Genomic DNA, 13,832 nt, shown 5'->3' on the forward strand with positions numbered 1-13,832 from the left:
TTTTATAAGGGATGCTGGCCCTATGAGCTACATATATTACGAGATACCTAATTATATTTAAACATTTATATGCTGCATAAATGTTTTCACTCCTTCCTCTAATTTTTATTTCTTTAAACTTTCTGTAATTTTAGTTAATTCCTTCTCATTTGAACAACAGTTGATCTGTTTGAGTTCAATAAATGTTTTGAATCAAAGATTTGCCATTTTTGGCATGCCTGACAACTTGTTTTTGTCTCACATTAAGTTTTATGAGACCAAAAACTTCTTTTTATTACTTTAGGTGTTTGTTTCATTTCCCACTCATTTTTGTGATAATAGAAACAGGCAATAACATTTAAACGAGTGAACAAACATCATGGGGTAATGACAAAAATGTTGCAAAAATTAAACTTTTAGCTCATGGACAGCTTCACTGTTTAAAATAAACCATGAGAAAAGTATTAATTCATAGGCTAATGCATGAAAGTTCCAGTGACATAGGGGAGGAGGGTAGCAGCATCAGCATGTGGAATACAAACATCCAAATTGTTTGGACTTCAGACAAAGCAATATTAAGACCTGCCTGTGCTCTCAACTTCTCAAGGATGTGTACTCAGTATTCTGTATTAAAAATTAGCTTAATTTTAAGCATTAACTAAAATTCATTGGATTTTGTTGATTTATCTTCTTTTTCAGTTCTATTTCCAAAGTGACTTTTTCTACCTTAGTTTAAACTTGCATCTGGGTGTCCTTCTGTAAGTCTCTTAGCTAGTCTCTTGATCTCTTTGTTCATTCACTCTGAATTTCCCAAGATTTTGTATTTATCTCTAGTTGCTCCTTTCATCACAATTTAAGATTAATTTTTCACTGTGGTCATTCTAACTGATTTAAAAATGGTTATTGCAGAGGATTAATTTACAACACTTAATGAGAGGCTTTCTCATTCAATGAGGAGAAAAGTAAGTACAAACCAGTGTTGTTTTACTTTATACAACTTTATTTGCAAAACTATAGGTCATCATGTGGATGTTATTTGATAATGCGTACTCTACCATGAGCTAGTCTGGAAGGTGTGAATGTGATCGTATATCCTGTTATTATGGAGGTTCATTTCTAATGATTTATACTCTTAGATAAAGAAACTATGTAAAGCATTTTAACCACTTCAATTTCCTACTCAGAGGGCTATAAATCGTACCCTCCTCTCCCTTTCGAAGACAAAGAAAATAGTATTTCAGGATGGGAAGCCTCATCTTGATAGGTGCGTGATATTAGCATCTGTTAAAAACATCTTATCTTTGAGAGCAAGCCGGCCCCATCCTAGAGGGTGACTGAGTGCCTTGTCAGGAGCATCCTGGCTGATCTGAATGAGCCGCACAGATCTGGTGAGTTCTCAGACCTCACTGCAGGTGATCATCCCCAGGATGTACCTTTCAAATACCTTCTGGTAAAGAATCAATTATGTTTGTCTTCCTTAAAAAAACTTTTTTTATGTTAAATTGAAAATCAAAAACAAATTTACCTTTTTTCCTTCTGGAGCAAAACAGAGGTAAAAGATCTTTGTTTGAGGTCCCAGGGAATTAATTCTGCAATCAAAATGAAAAATTTAAAATATCTGCCTCCATCGATAGCTTCAGAAGGGTACTTTATGTTTTTGGACACGGAATTCATGGCAAGATGTGACTTTTGTGTTCTTTTAAAAAAGAAATTAGAGTTTTATTTTTGCCCATCAGTTATTTATTAGGTGTACAGGGCATGGAGATGATTATTATGTGGAATTACTGAGATAATTGCCTTAAAAAAAGATTTAAAAAATACGACTGGCTGGGTGAAGCTAGGTGTAGTAAGGGCCAATGGGCAGTAAGGGCCAATGGGCAGCTTCTTTGAGAGTTAAATCTAGAGAGATGGCTTGGTTTGCTCATCAAAGACAGTGGGGCCAATGAAGAGAGAGTATTTGAGTTATGGCACATTGTAGACAGGGAAATGAGCTCAACAAACATGCGGCTGCAGGCATTTACAAGACATCTTCAAGCAATAGTGACTCAACCATTCTCCAGCAGTGGTGAGTTAACATTTGAGGATCATTTTATGGTAACCACACAGGGGGCTCTAGTACTAGATTCTTCTCCCATGGCACGATGTACATCAGAGGAGCCCCTCAGATTACAATGCTACTATTCCAGTATATAAACCAGATGTGGTTTGGGGCATCTATTGGGAGTCACGTAAAAATGGAGCCCCGTTCCATGAGGAGTTGTGAAATGAGGAAACTGCTAATTCAGTCAAAAACTGGGGCTTCTTGGTGTGGGGTGGGGTCAGGGCCTATGTTTCTTCTGGCATCATCTGGATCTGAATTCATATTTTTCCTTAAGATCTTCAGTTTCGAGATTGTCTTGCCATGCTGCTGTACTATCTCTTCCCATGAAGTTGTCCACTGAAACACAGATATCACTTCTTATTTCTTTCACTTCCGTAAAATATCATCCAACATGTAGCTCTGAGTTGCTGGCTTTTAAAGCTTCAGATGGTGGAGGAAGTTCACATCTTAAAACTTCAAGCTGTTGAACCATTAAATAATTAATTGTTGTTAGAATTATTACATATTACTTATAATAATTTCACATGTTTTTATTGGTTACTATTAATTAAATTATTTAAAACAAAAAATATGAAACCCGTATGTTTTTTGAAAATCTTTTTGTCCACACCACTGCTGGAGAACTTCTTCCCATCCATCTTTTTCTGAAGGCTCCAGCCTCTGCCGGATTACTTCTGAGTCTTCCTGCAACTTTTCCTGCACCTCCCTCTTTGTTTCTGTTGCTGGCTCTACCCTCAAATTCCTATTACCTTTTGACCAGAGATTTCTTTTTAAATTTCTGGCCTCATTCTCCACGTCCCTTGTGCCCTGATCATTCTGATCATTCTAACCTGTCTTCTCCTGGTGTTTCCCCCTCACTGAGATTTTTGTACCCACGATATAAACTATCCCCCATCTCCTGTGCCTCTCTTGAACAGAGAGATATGCACACTCAGGCCTTCAGTGAGATTAGCAAGGCTTGTGTGCAAGCCTGTTTTCAAACAGAGGCCTGAGAAAAACCAGCAGATACTGGCTTCCCTCTAATGATTTGGACACAGTAGGTATGTTGTGGGGCCCAGAGATGTGTTCTTGACAAGGTATTCTGATACAGGTGGTCCATGGATGCACCATAATCCTTGTTAGGGCTCCATTGCTCCATTCACAAGGTACAACTCTTTTTTTTCTTTTTCTTCCTCCTCCTTTTAAAATATTTTAGTGACTCGGTCAGAGGGGGTCACGGAAAATAGCTAGCCTGTGAGAACCCGTGCCTTTCCCTCTCTTCTTGGAGGGACAATGGCTGTAACACAACGCTGTTCATGTGACAGCCAGAGAAAGGGGCCCATTGTTCCCGCATTGGCTGATGCTACATTCTGCTCTGGCCAGCCATCCAACTGAGCTTGGTAGCCCCAAGGAAACAGACACACTTGAATCGGAGAGACAAAGAAAGGAGGTCAAGGCCTTTCACAGTTAAACTACTTGCAGCAATGTGTCTGAGGTAGGATTTGGGAAAGAAGAAAGTAATTCTGTGGAAGCATCATTAATCTGGTTTGGGAGCATGAGACATGGTGTTAGGGGAACTAGTCTGTTAGAACTCCCAGTTGATATTTGGCCAATGAAGAATTGTTTCTGAGTTTGTTCCCCTGACTTATTGTAGGGTTTTATTAATTTTAAAAATAAAAAAGACCTCTCTGCCCATGCAAAGGCACATTTCTCTGCCTCTTTTCTCCAGGTTTATCAAAAACAGGTTTTTGATCTGAAAGCATAAATCAAGCCCTATGACCTCATAGAATGATTCTTTGTTCCAGGGTGTGGTTAGTGTATATATATATATATATACACTATATATATATCACGATGTGTTCATAATGCTTCCAAGTCTAGATTCAGATATAAGATTTGAAATTGAGAAGTTTTTTCTTTTTCTTTTTTGAGATTGAGATACAGTTAATTCCATTAGAAAATTATTGATCTAGGCACACCTGGGTGTCTCAGTGGTTGAGTGTCTGTCTGCCTTGGGCTTGGGTTGTGATCCCAGGGTTCTGGAATCGAGTTCTGCATCAGGCTCCTCACGGGAAGCCTGCTTTTCCCTCTGCCTATGTCTCTGCCTCTCTCTGTGTCTCTCATGAATATCTAAATAACATCTTTAAAATATAAAAGAAAAAAGAAAATTATTGATCTATTTGGACAGTTATGATATTGGGGGATTCCTTGATATCATTTTGATATCTCCCCTCACCCCCAACTTCCAAACTGGATTCTAGCCCCGGATGGAAAGGCTTGCAAACTTCCTGTAAAGACCTAATCCAGTGTTCAACAATTGGCTACATTCTTTGTGTCCCAGGATTCAAATTCAAGGTCATAGCCTCAGCAAGGTCACGAACTTATTGCACAGGACTGCTCATTTAGCCTGATTACTCCCTTTATGAAAAAGTATGTCATTCATTCAGCCTTTGACTCTGAGTTTCCTTCGAAAGGAAAATTAGTCCCTGGTTCCTGTGGATATTTGTAGGTGGCTATTTTTTCTTTCTTTCTTTTTTTTAGTTAGTCACAGAATGTAGCCTTGAGTGAGGTGAAATGGGGAAAGCCTTTTCTGGATGGCGTGGGCTGTGGAGAGCCCATTTACAAAGAGTGTTCAAGCAGCTGGTGCTCCTTGGCCAGTAGGAATCTTTTTGTCTCTGAGATAAGAGGTTTCCTAACTGGGAGGATTAGGCTTAAGGAGGTTTGTACCCAGGAGAGGGCAATATATGATTTTCCTGAGGTCACTTAGAACTCCTTATAATTAAGTCTGTCATTGCACCTTGATGATAGACTATCATTGTAAATCCATTAAAGAAGGAGAAGTAAGTGGATTGCAGCGAGGCAAGTGGCTTTATTTTCTTCATTATATTTCTGTTCTCCCTCCTCTTACAGTTTGTTTATACTTTATTGAGTGGATATTTGGTTTTACCAGTGATGTAGGTGCCTTTGAAGTGGAGAAGGGGAAGAGAAGACTGTTCTTTGCAGGTGGCAAAAGGATTGTGTTAAACATGCTCCTGATTAGCTAATTAATTTTCCCTTCATTGTCATTAGGCTCCATCCCTGTGATTTGGAGAGGCTTGTTCCTCAGTGCTCTGAGGGATGGGGATGGGTACCTGTGCTCTACTTAAAGTTCTGTGTTGATGCAGCTTTTGTTGAAAAAATAGGAAGAGATATGACGTCTTTTATTGTGGTTGTGTCCCAAGTAGCTCTAAATGCTTTTTTTTTTTAAGGCACAGGATGTTTACTGGGACTTTGTTTAGTGTCAGAATTAAACCCTGCCCCAAGGAGGGCTTCTGAAATGCAAATGTTGTTCTGTTTATTAAGTGTGTCAGTTATGTGTGTGTTCATTTTGTGAAAATGTGTTGAGCTGTTGAATTTTGTGTCCTTTTTTGTATGGATTTTATATCAAATAAAAAACTAAAAAAATTTTAAAGCATAATAGTATAGAATTAAAGCTGTATAGGAGTGATAGAAAACAGTAAACTCCGGGATCCCTGGGTGGCTCAGCAGCTCAGTGATTTAGCGCCTGCCTTTGGCCCAGGGCGTGATCCTGGAGTCCAGGGATGGAGTCCCGCATTGGGCTCCCTGTGTGGAGCCTGCTTCTCCCTCTGCCTGTGTCACTGCCTCTCTCTCTCTCTCTGTCTCTCATGAATAAATAAAAAAATCTTAAAAAGAAAAGAAAACGGGAAACTCTGGCAACCCCAACTGTCATATAATTTGGATCTTGGTGGAACTGGGAAGGCTTGGAGCTTTAAATATCCATTAATTTGCCCTTCCTTCCATAGCTGTAGAGCCCTGTGTCAGAAAGCAGTGGACCAGCAGCATAGTTGATGTTTTTACTTTTCTAGGCAGCAAATCCAGTGCCTAAGAAATCAACAGTGCTAGTCCTATTCTTGAAAATCTAAAACACAAGCACTCCTCTCCAAGTTGGCCAACTAACAAATCTCATTCCCACTATTCACTTCCTTCATTGTAATCTATCAGGAAAAATCAGAGAAAGACTGTAGATTATATATATTTTTCCTTAATCTTTAGACAACACCTTTGCTAAAGTCTAATATTGGAATGCATTTATTTATTTTTTTCTCCCATTTTGCTAACTGAGGCAAACTGGTAGAAGGAGTGAGGTCTTAGGTTCCTCTCTCTTGCTTATTTCTGCCATCACCTCCTGAGCACCACAGTGAGCTCCAGAAGTGACACATTTGAAAGTGGAGCATCCTCATAAGCAAAAAGATGCTTCTGGCATAAGAGCTGCTTGTGGTGCCATTTCTAACTAAAGGATATCAGCTATCACCAATGCAGGTCATCATAGCTGTAGAACATTCTAACTTGCTGTTACAATGTGGAGCTAGTAGACTCAGAGAAAACAGGAGATTTTGTTTTGTTTTTGTTTTTGTTTTTTTTTTTTTTTTTTTGGAGATTTTGTTTTGAAGGAGAATTTGGAGTTGTTGGCTTTGAAATGGTTCTAGCACATCTGTGAGATGTCTGTGTATCCATTTTGTACACTCCCTTTAGGTAATAGACTTGAAGGCTAACTGTTGATTTACACAAACACATGGGATCAAAGTAATGAATTAAGAGACAAAATTTTTGGTCTGGGTCTAGTCCTGGCTGGCCTTCTGATTTGCCATATGACATGTGACAACCTGGCTCAGGATCTCGTCTCTACCCCCTTGGACCTTCATGACCTTGGGCAGGCTACGTAAGCTCTCCAAGCCTCTTTCCATTACCTGGGAAATGCGAACAGTATGTACCCAGAAGAGAGTTAGGTTTAGCCTAGGGGTAGACACGTAGTAAGTACTTAGTCAGTATTAGTTATTATTATTGAATAATGTTAAAATAGGGAATAATTAACAGGAGTAAGGTTTGCTTATGTCTTTTATGAAAGAATCATCCAAGGGCTTAAGTAAGATCCTATTAATTAAATACAAAAGTTAGAAAATAGTTCCTAACACAAAATATAAGCTATAAGAAATTTAAAATATTCTAAAATATGACAGTTCAATTTACTCACAGGCATGAATATTTTTAAATGAAGATAGTATTATACTAAAAGGATAGTTTTTTTTTTTTAAAAGGATAGTTTTATACCTACTATGGAATCAGGATGAGGCTTTTAGTTAATGAATTTGTTCTTTCTCAGCAGAAAGAAAGTATTCCAGGACGCCTGGGTGGCAGAATTGGTTGAGCCTCTGACTCTTGGTTTCAGCTCAGGTTGTGATCTTAGGGTGGTGAGATCGAGCTTCACATGGGGCTCTCTGCTTAGCGAGTAATCTGCTCAGACTCTCTCTCCCTCTCCCTCTGCCTCTCCCCACTGTGCATGTGCTCTCTCTCTGAAATAAATAAATAAATCTTTTTAAAAAATGTGTTCCAATAAAAACTTGTACACAAATGGTTATATCAGTATTATTTACAATAACCACAAGATGAAAACAACCCAAATTTCCACTGACTATTGACTGGAGACTGGATGAAGAAAATGTCATATATCCATACAATGGAATATTACTCATTCATTAAGAATGAAATAGGATACGTGCTATCAAGGATATGGATAAACCTTGAAAACATGATGCTAAGTGAAAGGCACCAGATACAAATGATCACATACTATATAATCCTATTTATATGAAGTGTCCAGAATTGGCAAATCCATAGAGCCAGAAAATAGATTAGTGGTTGTCAGGGGCCAGGAGAGGAGGAAATGGAGAGTGGTTATATCATTGGTATGGGGTTTCCTTCTGGGGTGATGAAAATGTTCTAGAACTAGGTAATGGTGATGTTTACATAGTGTGGTTAAAATGAAGAATTCTAGGTCATGTGAATTTTACCTCACTGAAATTTTTTTGATTTTTATTTAAAAGAAAACACATCAGTAGGTGTTTTACATTTAGATGGGATGTATCTGCATCAGTCAGTCAATCTCTGCTCTTGATGTGTCTGAGTCCAGCTTTTACTGTATATTGGGGAGAAGAGCAAAATGACAAAGCATGGCTCCTGCCCTCTGTCTATTTGTGAAGACAGGAAAGGTTGAAGAAACAGGTGATAGATTCCAAGTGAGTACTTCTTAGGAGAAGGAGAAATCACTGACTTTGGTGATGAGAGAAGACTGGACTTTGAAAGCTAAGTGAGGTTCATGTAATCAAAGAAGACTGAGAGACTATCCCAGTTGGTAGAAAGGCACACCACCAGGGTCAGAGCGGGAGGGGCAGGGGCAGGGACAGGCAGGGGTGCCTAGAGTGGAGTGTTTTATAATGGAGCATCAACATATGAGGTCAGACATGTAGGTTGGAGCCAAGTTGGAAAATCTTTGGAAGCTGCTTAAATTCAACTGGCAGTGGATAGTGAAAGATTACCAGTGATGATAGGAGTAGAAAATCACATTAAAATGGGAAGACAATGAGGAGAATAGTGCTAATTTAATTAAATCTAACATAATCTGTTATTTATTTATCCAATAAACATTTGTTGAGCACCTGTTACCTTCCATGTGATTTTTCCTTGGTAGGAAAGGGGTGTTACCTAAGATAAACAAGGTTCCTACCCTCCTGAGTTTGCATCCTAGTACACATTTCAAGCACTGACTGCTATGTCCAGTGAAAAAAGGTACTTGAAAAACTAAGGCCCAATTGTGCTATAATGTAGTGGGTTAGACTGTGGGTTCTAGAACCAGACTTCCTGGTTTTAAATCCTGGTTTATCCCAATATGTACTAGATGTATGACCCTGCACCACTTACTCTAGAGTTCAGTTTCTTTATCAATTAAGTGAGAGTAATGATGGTAGCTCTTTCATAGACCTGTTATGAGGATTAACTGATGTAATGAATGTAAAAGACTGTATATGGCATATAATAAATGCTCAGTAAGTTTTATTTGTTTATTTGTATCTGATTAATTTCAACTCAAGGATTTATTGATTAAGATCACTTCTCTTTTTAATTCCAGGGAGGCATTTGCAGAGACCTGGTGCAGGGCATCTTGGGTCTAGGTCTTTATTTTTTTTAAAGATTTATTTATTTATTTATTTATTTATTTATTTATTTATTCATTCATTCATTCATTCATTCATTCAGAGAGAGAGAGAGAGAGAGAGAAAGAGGCAGAGACACAGGCAGAGAGAGAAGTGGGCCCTGTGCAGGGAGCCCAATGTAGGACTCAATCCTGGAACTACAGGATCACACCCTGGGCCGAAGGCAGGCACTCAACTGCTGAGCCACCCAGGCAGCCCATGAGTCTGAGGTCTTTAAGATGGGGTACTATTTTGGATATTGACCTTGTCAAATTAATTAATGTACAAACTCTGCCTTCATACTTCAGGAAAAAACAAAGTTCCCCTCTCTCACCAACTACCGTCCTGATCTTGGCTTGGGGACAAGCTTCCAGATAATAATCCTCCTATCTTCTGAATCAAGAAGCCTTTATAAACATGTTGACCTGAGAAGTACTGCCCTGTCATTGTTAGGAGTCAGGTGATTGTAGACGTTAGCACCTCAAAACTTCCTTTGGAGACTCAGCCACAGTTTGAATATAATTCCTCTGTGTTATTTCATAATCAGTGCCACAGACCACCTCAAATCTCTGTGCCTCTCTCTTTTTGTGAAGCAGAGTAAAATAGCCAACCACCTCTTCAGGAGGCACATTTTTGGAGTGTATCTGGGAGGAATCCTTAGAGCTTATGGGAAGAGACTGCATAAACTTTGAGGGCCCTTCAATTTCTAGAATAAATAGAGTCTAGCATTTAATTTTCTTGAGCACATAGGACCTGTATTAATTACCTTTCAGTTCCCAAATGGTCAAGCATAATACTATGGACTGAAATGTATCTCCCAAAATTCATATATGGAAGCCTTGTCCTTCAGTGTGACCATATTTGGACATAGGGCCTATGAGGAGGTGATAAAGGTGAAACGGGGTCATAATGTGGGACTCTAATCCAATAGAGCTGATGGCTTTCTAGGGAAGAGGAAAAGACACCAGAGCATCTTCTTTTCATTGTCTAAGAAGAGAGGGAAGAGGCCATCTGTGAGTCAGGAGGGGAGCTCTTACCAGAAACTTGAACTGGCCAGTGCCTTGTTTTTGTTCTTGGACTTCCTGGCATGCACAACTATGAGAAATCAATTTCTGTTAAGTCACCCAGTCTGTGGTGTTTTGGTATGACTGTCTGAACAGACCAGGACATGCTGACTTTTTCTATTTTCTTCTTCTTCTTCAAAAAAAAAAAATAGGCTAGGAACTTAAATCTTTGTGTATCTGATTAATTTCAAGATGATTCAGAACTACAGAGATGTAAGAATCACATGAAACAGTGAGCCTGACCCACACTCCCAACCTTCACTCACATGGATAATCTTGACTTTGTCACCTGCCATATACCAGCAAGACTGCAAGGGAACATCACTGCTTGCTTAAAACTTCCCCAAGGTACCCTATCTTTCCTCCAGTAGAAGTGCTTATGTGCAGTGAACAGTTGGCCCCCTAGCTCCTGGGGAAGTAGTGGGGAGACTCTGTGAGAAGGTAAGTAATGGAGGCCCTGAGCTAGCAAGGCAGCACTGGCTAAGAGTCGCGAGGTGGTTCCTCACACCAGGGAGAAGAGGTCCTCCTCCAGGAAAGGTGATAATTCCATCTAGCCCAGCCATGGATTCAGGTGCAGAGGCTTCCTCAGGAGAGCTGGCCAGATGGTTTACTTTTATTTTGGTGAAGACCTGCCTGCAGCAAAGGCATTTTTCTTCCACGGTTCAAAAGCAAAAACAAAAAAGCTTATGAGGTGGAGCTCTGCCAAGCTAGTGCTAGGGAAAAAAAAATCCTTGCCTTTCTTTCAAGGCAGTATGTAAATGATGCTTTGGAGTTTTGTTTGTGCAGCCACTGGGGACCATTCGGAGGGCCTCCCCACAGCCCATTGCTTCTGTAGAGTTTAATTATTATGGTTGTGATCATTCCATAAGGTAACCCTCTGGGTCCAATTGTCACCTTCCAGCATAACTGTCTTTGGTTGGGGATATTGTATTGTTATGAAATCCAGAGATCTTCTGAAAGTGATCCCCTCAATTTGCTTTTAAAATTTCGAACATGTGCTTATGTGTAGCCCTCTCCCTCGGGGACCAAACTCTGATCTTTCTGAATTTGTCCAGAGTTCGAGTGTGGTGGTGGACAGAGAAGTATTAACTCTCTATCCAAGAAAGATTTCTTATAGCTCGACCTAAGGAAACTCTTATCTAGCCAGAGAATTTGGAAGAGCATTTTTCATTTTTTTACCAGGTTGTAACTACTTGCAGAAATGGAATCATGAAATTAGGGTCCAGTGGTGTGCAGATTTATTCACTGGCACATATGGGAGACCACAGTGTTTTTATCTCTTAGGGGCTGACGTGTTCTCTGCTTTGATGGTGCATGTGTCAGGCTCTATGGCCGAGAAGGATGGCAACCAAGGCCTGACAGGAAGATTTTCACAACAAAGTGTCAGTGAGTAAAGAAACGACTGTGAAGCCCAGGCAAATTTTGTCACTGATTTCAAAGAACCAGTTCTTTAAAAGAGAAGCAGCTTCCCAATCTCTGCTTAGGATCCATCACAAGTAAGACCTCTGGCAGAGCAAACCCCCTTGAGTGAATGCTGGGGACCACTGTACCATTTCTTCTTCGGCATGCTCTCTGAGATGTGGGGAGATGACCAGGCCTCTGCCTGGCTCTGGCCACTGTACCCACACAAAAAAGGAGCTGTGTGCAGTGGCCAGTGGCCTTCCCGATCATTCTCTTTTGGCCTAGCAATTGTTGGCTGCTGAGTGGCTAGGGAAAGTGAAGATGCTTGTGGGTGGTCAGTGTCAGACCTCAGAATGATCACTGAAGGCCCAGTGGGGAGCCCACAGTTGAGGAAAGAAGTCGAGATGAACCAAAATGACTGAAGGGGAGATCGACTTTTGGGGAGTTTCACTCCATTGATTCAGTTCAAGTTTTACTTTCAGTGTGTTTTGTGCTGTGTTGTGGGAGGTTGGCAAAATCCCCCAAGTATGAAACACCAGCACTACCCATGAGTGTAGCAGCCCACAACTAGAACTGTATCAATTTGAGGTAAATGTTTGTGTTTTCTAATCCTGGTGCCAAAGAAAAGCATTGAAAGTGATACAGATGTCACAAAATCCATCACATTTTAAATTTTTTAGCGTGCTCTGCCGTGAAACAAAGAAATGTTTCTTGAGTGAGAGAGCATACTTTCCCCACTATAACTCCAGTAGGTAGCCCTAGTGGTGGAAGGAGTAGCTCATCTGGAGACTAAGGATCTTGTCTTGAGATCTAGTCATTCCTTGGTTTGATCTTCAGCAGCTAAAAAACCTCTTCTGTATATGTTTCCTTATTTATCAGATGGGGAAGTTAGAAGGCCTGTTCTGAATGCATGAACGTGACTAGGAAGTCTCTGGGTCCATGTCTGGAGTATGTGGGTGCTGCTGAGTTGGGTAGGTGAGAATAGGGTAGGTGAGTGATGTAGGCAGGCTGGGTCCAGGAACCCAGGGGAGGGTCCCCCAAGGCCAGCCAAGGTGGTCCTTGGCTTCACACAGGTTGAAAATGAGATGTGAGCCAGAGAAAATGGAAAACAGTTTATTGTATAGTGTCAGGGACCAGTAGAGAACAGCAGACAGTGTCTGGGAGACTCAGAAATGAAAGGAGAATGAGTCTTGTCACTCCTTGGGGTTAGGAGTTTGTATTAAGGAATGATCTAGGGCACGTGTTCCTCCAGGAACCCACGGTAGGGTCCATCAAAGGTGAATGTCAGGTGAACAATAGGTATTATTCCATAAACTACCAAAGGTGGGGGTATTGATGCCAGCATCACCCAAGGTTTCTTTGAAGCTAACATCCTGGAACATGTTTGGGATCTGGCTCTTGGATGTTACCAAGTATCTGGGGACAAAACTCAGAATAACTAACTTTCTTGCTTCTCCTCGAAATGGGAACATAGCTTCTTTGGCTTATTCAAAGGCAAAATATGGGTCGTGTGTAAACAGGGCCTAGTGGAAAAACAGTAGAGATGGAGCCTTTCTAAAATGGATTCCCTTCAGTTTCTCTACGTCATGAAGGCTCACTGCCACCGCCTCTCAAGCAGAGCCACAGTTTCACTGGAGTGGCCGCCTGGCGTGGCCATGGGGCCAGACACCAAATGCAAGAAGCACAAATGCGTGACAGAAAGAGCTTCCCCTTTCTGCTCCCTTCTGTGGATCGCAGATGCTGCATTTGAGTTTTGGGACAGCTGTTTTCCCCCGGGGGGCTCTTCCTCTGTTTTGGCTCATGGTTAGGGCACAGCCCCTGACCAATGCATGGGGGATACTTTCTTCTTAAAGCGTAACTTTAGTTAAGTCTCAAAATTCAGCTAACTTCAGACCAAGTCCAAACTTCTCCTCTCCGTGATGGATACATTTCCTTCCACTCCATGGAAAAATGAATTGTTCTCTCTCTTTTAATTTAAAAACTTACACACAAATTAAAAAAAAAAAAAGTTAACTTTTACACATTTTGTGAAGTCTGTTGTCTGCTCCTGTTCCCTAAGACAGACTGAAAAGGGTCAGGTGATGGCACAGAGCCTCCGTTTGGGAGGGTGGCATGGAAAGGCCAGTTCGCCCCACTTGGTAACAGAGGACCAGGACTCCCTAATCCGTGCCGCATATGGTGACCTGAGCGGACCCTGCAGGACAACAGAAGTCTTGCTGTCTCCTCAGAGAGCAGTTGCTCAGAAGCTGTGGTACAGCTGTGAACTGCTTTGTGGGGGAA

The 13,832-nt window shown here is 40.8% G+C and overlaps 1 protein-coding gene across 9 annotated transcripts in view; it reads left to right on the forward strand.

Moving 5' to 3' along the window:
* The window catches only part of MEGF10 (multiple EGF like domains 10), a 320,303-nt gene that overhangs the window by 150,658 nt on the left and 155,813 nt on the right, over positions 1 to 13,832 (forward strand). The window contains exon 1 of one of the 9 annotated variants that reach the window (XM_077911496.1): positions 3,434 to 3,554. The exons of the other annotated variants lie outside the window; for them this stretch is intronic. The gene's annotated coding sequence lies outside the window, so the exon portion shown is untranslated. Of the gene's footprint in view, positions 1 to 3,433; positions 3,555 to 13,832 lie in introns of those variants that run through there. 9 annotated transcript variants of the gene reach the window in all.

The sequence above is a fragment of the Canis aureus genome, chromosome 10 (genome assembly GCF_053574225.1).
Source record: "Canis aureus isolate CA01 chromosome 10, VMU_Caureus_v.1.0, whole genome shotgun sequence".
Lineage (NCBI taxonomy): Eukaryota > Metazoa > Chordata > Mammalia > Carnivora > Canidae > Canis > Canis aureus.